The sequence below is a fragment of the Alligator sinensis genome, unplaced genomic scaffold (assembly GCF_000455745.1).
Source record: "Alligator sinensis unplaced genomic scaffold, ASM45574v1 scaffold175_1, whole genome shotgun sequence".
Lineage (NCBI taxonomy): Eukaryota > Metazoa > Chordata > Crocodylia > Alligatoridae > Alligator > Alligator sinensis.
Genome location: NW_005842536.1, coordinates 542,349 through 549,366, shown reverse-complemented (window position 1 = coordinate 549,366; position 7,018 = coordinate 542,349). Strand labels below are relative to the sequence as shown.

The 7,018-nt window shown below is 43.6% G+C and overlaps 1 protein-coding gene across 5 annotated transcripts in view; it reads left to right on the top strand.

The window, feature by feature from the left end:
• Positions 1 to 7,018, top strand: part of SLC1A3 (solute carrier family 1 member 3) — a 102,200-nt gene that overhangs the window by 42,668 nt on the left and 52,514 nt on the right. The window lies entirely within an intron of this gene.

Below are 7,018 nucleotides of genomic sequence, written 5' to 3'. Positions count from 1 at the left end.
AAAGTGCGGTGTGTATTCTCCCCCCCCCCCCCCCCCCACTGTCTCTGGGTTCCTGGGCTTCTCTCAGCCTTCCTCCAACTCCAATATAACCTCTGCCCCCACGATTTATGGGTTTTCAGGAACCTCCTACTTGCCTTTTACCCGAGGGGACAAACACATGGGATTTGCTAGGATCTACCCCACCACTGGTATTCCCCACACGTTAGTCAGCTTCAATAGAGTGTCTTCTTAAGCCCAGCCCAAGGGCTAAGTGCCATGTAAAGGGGTCTCTCTTACCCTTTCTGTCCTTTTTTAGATCCTGCGTTTGGCCATCTCCTACATCTGGCCTCCTACGCTCCCCCCTTCCTCTAGTCTGGCTATACCATAAGGGCAAGTACCCTATTTCTTTCCCTCCTCATGGGTTTTCTGATCTTCTCCACTTTCCTAGACCTCCCTTCATGTTTAAGCTTCTTCCTCCCAATTCCCATCTAGTTCTTAGGGCTTCTTGGGCATAATCTCAGTCTACAAACTTGATCTTTCCCTGGCCTGTCAGCCTGCCTTCTATCCCCAGGTATATTTTTACATAAGCCACTCTCCCCACTTTTTCTTCAAACAGTCTTCTAACTGTCCACCACTTGGTAGGACCTAGCAGGTTGCTTATGTGAATCTGAGGTCTCTTTCTCAGTTGCATCTTGGTAAGGCTGCTCTGGGGTGCCCCCACCATTGCCTCACTCTCTTTTCTCCTCACACACCTCCCCAAGTCATCATCTTGCTTTTGTAGCTCTGTTTGTGATTGGGTCTTCTTTTCCTCTGAGTTAGTAGGTGTGTTTTTCTCAGGGCTCTCCTTCTGCTGCCGTTCCCCCTTCCTTTACAATGGGTGACTCTTTCTCCTTGGACCCTGGTTCCATCCTCTCTTCTTCCTTGTCTCTGTTCTTCCTGGTTTCTTTCATAGTTCTGCTTCCCATTGCTGAACATGCTCGATTACTGCTGTCACTTCAGCTTCATATTGGTTGCTGATCTTTCCCAGCCTTTCTTTCAATTGTTCCACTTTTTTCTCATGCTTAATCACTTGTTCTTCCCAATTTTTCTCTATGTATTTCAAAATCACTGACAGAACTTTTTCCTCTAAGAACGCCCGATCAGAGCAGCATGGCCCCTTTTCTTCCTGGTTTATGTCTTGCTGAAGGTCCCCCTTCACTTCTTAGGGTCTCTGGGCTCAGGTTTACCGATTGCTCTCCCTTCTCTTCCAATTCCTTCATTTCCTGTGTCACCACCTGTACTTGATTCTTGACTTTGGTTACAGCTGTTTCTAAAACTTCTATCTTGTGACAATGTTTCTGCTGTTCGATTTTGGCCGCTACCTGTTGTTCTGCTAGTTGGGCTTCCAGCTGCAACACCTTCCTTCTCTGAGCCTCTATTGCTTCTTCCAGGGACTACACCCTGTTTCAGGCTCTCTGGAGTCTTTCTCCCAATTCAGCAAACTTAGTTGGATAAGATTCACTCTGAGTGCTGTTCTCCTCACCTCCACCGATGTCCCTAGGTTCCATGGTGATGTGCACTAACTTCTCTTGTACTAGTGCATTTTCTTTTTCCAGGCACCCAATTCATAGATTCATAGATGCTAGGGTTGGAAGGGACCTCAAGAAATCGATTCCAACCCCCTGCCTAGGCAGGAAAGGGTGCTGGGGTCAGATGACCTCAGCCAGATGCCTATCCAGCCTTCTCTTAAAGACCCCCAAGGTGGGGGAGAGCACCACCTCCCTTGGAAGCCCATTCCAAAAAATGGCCACCCTTACCGTGAAGAAGTTCTTCCTGATGTCTAGCCTAAAGCTGCTCTCTGTCAGTTTATGACCATTGTTCCTTGTTACCCCAAGAGGTGCCCTGGTGAACAGAGCATCTCCGATCCCTTGCTGCATTCCCCTAATGAATTTGTAGGCAGCCACAGGATCACTTCTCAGCCTTCTCTTGCGGAGGTTGAAGAGGTCCAGGTCCCTCAGTCTCTCCTCACAGGACTTGTCCCCTAACCATACGAGTGACCCTCCTCAACCCTCTCAAGTCTATCAACATCCTTCTTGAAGTACGGCGCCCAAGTACAGGCAGGGTTTGCAAGACCAGTTGCTACTGTGGCCTGCTTGCCTGTCTGAGCAGTCTGCCTGCCTCTCTCTCCTGCCATGCCTTTGATGGAATAAATATGTTCAATTTAGGTGAGAGGCTGCCCCTTTATGACTGCATTTTCACTAACTTAAGTACCTGGGAGGTTCCTAGGTAGGTCCCACTGCACTGGGGAACAAAGCAAACAGCATCAGTTCTCCAACTGCTTCCACTTGCAGGAGCTCGCTCACTCGCTCTCTCTCTGAAGGCTGCTAGGGCTTCCCCTTGGTCACTGCCGCCCCCATAGCTTATCTAGGCCAAAAAAAGCTTTCAGCTACCTTGGTGAAAGATATATAATAAGTACCTGGTAGGACTTCAACACAAATCAAAAAGACTGGCAACCTGTCAAGGTAACAAAGGTTGCATCTACTTATGAAGACTATTCCTGAAGGAGAAACAGAAGGCACCTTTAAAAAAACTATAAACTCTTTTCTTGAAGACATCCAGGATGCTCCTGACAGAAGTAACATCTGCTGTCTAACTCAGTGATAATAGAAACCTGAAGGACTGGCAAACACAGGTTCCAGACAGCTGAATCCCAACAGATTACTGCAGAAAGAACAGTTTGGAAACCAAGACATAGCTGTGTGAGCAGAAAGCCATCAGGACTCAGAAATAGCAGCTGACAAATGTTTGATAAGAAGTGGAGCAGCACTCTCTTTTGGGTTCTCCCTCCTGATATTTATCCCAGACATTTTAATTTTGTGCTTTATTTAATTAGCAGTTGCTGATTTGAACTACTAGTTTTATTTTCATTTAGTTCTCAAAGGCTAGGGGCAAAAGGTACATATAAACCAGTTTAAGTGATCAGAAACGGGTTTAAACCTGTAACAGAATACAAGTTCAGTGCAGATAAACCAGTTTCAAAATGGCCAAAACTAGTTTGAGATAAACCTGGTTGAATGTAGCATCAGACTTAACTGATTTAGGTCAAACTGGTTTATGAAGCTTCTGTCCCAGACCCCTTCCTGTTTCAGAGTCCCTCAGCATCCCAGCATGCTTTTCAGCCCTAGACTGGGCTGGGCTGGGCTGTCTGCTCCAGAGAGCAAGGCTGGCCCCGCCCCTCTGCTCCCTACCTGGGGCAGTGAGGGCTGGCTCACTAGCCGGCTCACTGAACCCTCCCCCCTACCCCCACCCCCCTGGCAAACCCCAGCTGGGGGCTGGGGCCAGGGATGGGAGTTAAATACACCTTCCCCCAAGTATGGAGCTGCCCTGCCCTGCCCTGCCCTGCCCTGCCAAAACTCAATGCTGGCTGCAACTGTGGACTACAAATCTCAGAGGCACCTGGAAGCAGGAAAAGGAAGTGATGAGCCACCCTGACACTCCTGCTGCTCTGATTGTGGACTGCAAATCCCAGAAACTTTGGGGGCAACAGGACGAATGAGCAAACACACAGCCTAGGCTGTATTTATAGCTCTTCAGTTTATAGTTTTCAGAGAAAGAATTAGTCTTGTTCAAGCTTTTATGAATTCAGTACCACTACCTTCCTCTGCTGCAGAGTACAGGCTGGAGCCTGGCCACCCCTCTCCACTCCAGCAGGGCTCTCTCTCTTCCCTCCCCTTTGGCAGTGATTGGCAGGCATGATCTAGTGCCCCTGGCTTCTGGTTTGAGCCACTGCAGGCATGTGGCTGCATTTCCTGAATCAACGTGAATGTGTGTTCATTTGCTTATCGGTTCAATCCCTGCACTTTAGAGTAACCTGCAAAGACTGAATCAATTCAGCCTAAGGTTTTTTGACTGTCTGTACTTGGCCAAAAAGGAAAACTGCAGAGCTATAAGAGCAGTTGCTGTAGCCATGGGTACTGCCCCCAGCATGTGACAGAACTCTGAATTTTTATAACCCTGGCTTATAACATGCCATACTAGTATCTGGCCAGCATTCATAGGAAGTAAGAAGAGCCACTGTGCTAGAGAAGCCACAAGACATGAGCTCTGTACCAGGGCCCAAGAAAACATTTGAACATCTGGAAACATAGAGGTAATTTATCTGGCTCTGTTTCAACTATACAGTCTAACTGTCATCGGTGATATGAGGGAAGGAAAAAGGAAGGGAACAAAACGGGGCTGATCAGAAATCAGACTCACAAGAAAAAGGAACATTCCCAACACCTAGTTTCATTTGGGATTTAATGACAGGGCCATCATGCATGAAAAACTCCCCAGGAAGGGCAGTGAGGTGCAAAGTGAATGCATAACCATGCTATGGTCAACATTTTATGTCAACTGACTTGGGAGACTTGAGGTACTGCATCATCCTTCCTTATTTCCCTTTCCTAGCTGTCATGATATTGCTTGGTAAGTGGGTACAGTCTGTATTCACCAGTTCTGAACTTGAGAAATTGTTCCAATTACAAAGCAAGGTAATTTTACCTCAAGTCAGAAAGTATCATCAGCACTGTTTAACCAAAATGCAGTTTTAATTTAAATAGAAATGATTACAAAAAAGTCAGTGTTGAAGAAATGTCATGATCAAAAAACAAAGCAAACCACCTTGATAAAATCAAAACGTACCATCTCAATATTTTTAAAAATAAAAGCTTGCAAGTTTTTGTTTAGAAACATAGAAACACTTCAAAAAGAAATCAACTGGCTTTCATATAAACTGCATTTAAAGTGGAAAAGATAAAAAAACTTCAATTTTGTCAAAATGTTTCAACTGACATGTTTTTTCCTCAGTCTACTTCGGAAAGAAAAGGATTCAAAATTATAGTATTTTCTTCAAAATGGAAAATCCAATTCCTGCCCAGCTTTACTGTTATGGCCTTTGTCTTTAAAAATATGCCATTGCTTCTAATGTCTTCATTACTGCTCTCTGGTTACTTCTAATGAATCAAGCAGCTAAAAACTATATATAGTCTGGTCTTTTGTGTCTGTATTGCAATATCTACCTGCTTCTTTGTTCTGTATTTTGTTTCAAGCTTGCATTTGATTCTCACATTTTGTAAGAAAAAAATAAGTTTCTAGACTTCATGCTTGTGAAGTAAACTTGGAAATGTGACCATACTATATATAACTGGCTCAAAAATATCAGGAAACAAACAATGAGAACTTCATTTATAAGAAAAAACCTTATGATTTTTAAGCTACTCCCTGTGGGTCAGGTCCACAATTTAGGAATTCCTGGATTTAGCAAAATCTTTCAATATTATCTTTAATACATCTCTTTCTCCATCTCTACAGAGTTTTTGCCTTGGCTGTTCCTCAAACTGCTTCTCTGTGATAAATTTTACAAAGCTGGTACAGATAACTTTGCAAGTTTTTGGAAGGTGAAAGTATTTCCAGTCTTTTCCCTAACTTGGTTGTTGATGATTGTAAGGTCATAGATACTACATTTGCTTAGATCTTTATGCCCTAATTCAGGGTGGCCAACCTGGGGTGCACAGGCAGTTCTGTCATGTGGTGTGCTGCAGATCAGGGAGGGAACAGCAGCAGATAGTGTAGGGAGCACAGGGCAAGAAGCAGAAAGAAGAGCAGCAGACTTGAGCACAGGAAGGAGATAAGAGTGTACTCAGGCAGGATGCAGGACAAATTTGTAGTACATCTGCCAAAAAAGTTGGCCCCCACTGTCCTAATTTATGCATGTCAGACACTGTGAAAAATTCTGGTGGGATGAACACAATTGATTATGATCTCATTTATGCCAGCTTTGTATTACCCTAACTCCATTTACTTCAGTAGTCATTTTTCAGTTAAATAAGTTAGGTAAGAATAACTTCTGTTACTAGTATCAGGTCCCACATGTTACTCATTTTGCCTGAAACAGCCAGCCATGTAAGGCCTCTACAACTACTGGAAAAAGTTCAGTGAAAGGAACAGCACACCAAGTGCTAATTATCAGAAAAAGAATGCCCCATGATTTTTGTACGCTTGCATAATGCAAATAGCACTGAGTATTTCACAGCTCTGAAATAACAAACAGGATATAGTAATTATACGCTGTTTCAATTTGTGTTTTTATTTGATTTTAGGGTCTATCCCAGGCTGCACTTCTGAAAGCATTTACACGCATACTTAACTATAAACATGTGAGTAAATGTTGCAGCATAAGACCTTAGCTTCTAATACAAATAACTGGGGTTGCAATTAATCAGTGCAGATTTCTGCAGGGCAGCAGGTGGTAGTGAAAAAAATGCAGGAGCACGCCTGCATTGGGCAGAAAGAACACATCGACTTTTATTTTCCCGCTGCTGAAGGAGCACAATTAATAAAGCAAAACTAAATAATTACATTATTATGGCCATTTCACCCACCCACTTCTTGCATATGCTCAAATACTTTGATAGCATCAAGGATTCTCCAATGAAAAGAGTCCCTTTTCAGAGCCAGAGAAAAGTAGGTTTTGGTCAAAAGTTCACCTAATGAATGGCTGTTCTTACTCCAGTAATCTACTTCATTTTATATTTACAACTGCAGGGTGTTTTAACCCTTAAAACACTGAACACAGATCAACTTGGTGAATTCTCAACAGCCTTACTATGGCCACCATCTAGTCCTCTTGTGCCACTCAAGGGGTGCTAAAGGGACAGATGGGGGGAAAAATCTGCCCCCCACCCCCCAATTCAAGATCAGATGTTTAAATACTACTTTTAATATGCAAGTGTTCCATATCTCAATATATGTGAAGCCTCTGCCTTTCTGTTGCACATAACTTCAGAATCCAATAATAATATTGTTCTAAAAGTATCCTCTCTCTCATTTCTTTTCCTCAATAACCAACTTTTCCTGATCTCAGACCCTCCTAGAACTTGTGATCCTTAACCTGGCCTGTAATAGGATGCTGCACACATGGCAACTGTGCTGCACATGAATTTTGCAAGCTAAAACATATTTTTCAGCTCTATTCGAATCCTAAGGTCCTGGAAACAAGCTAAATAGTATGACTAGGCAG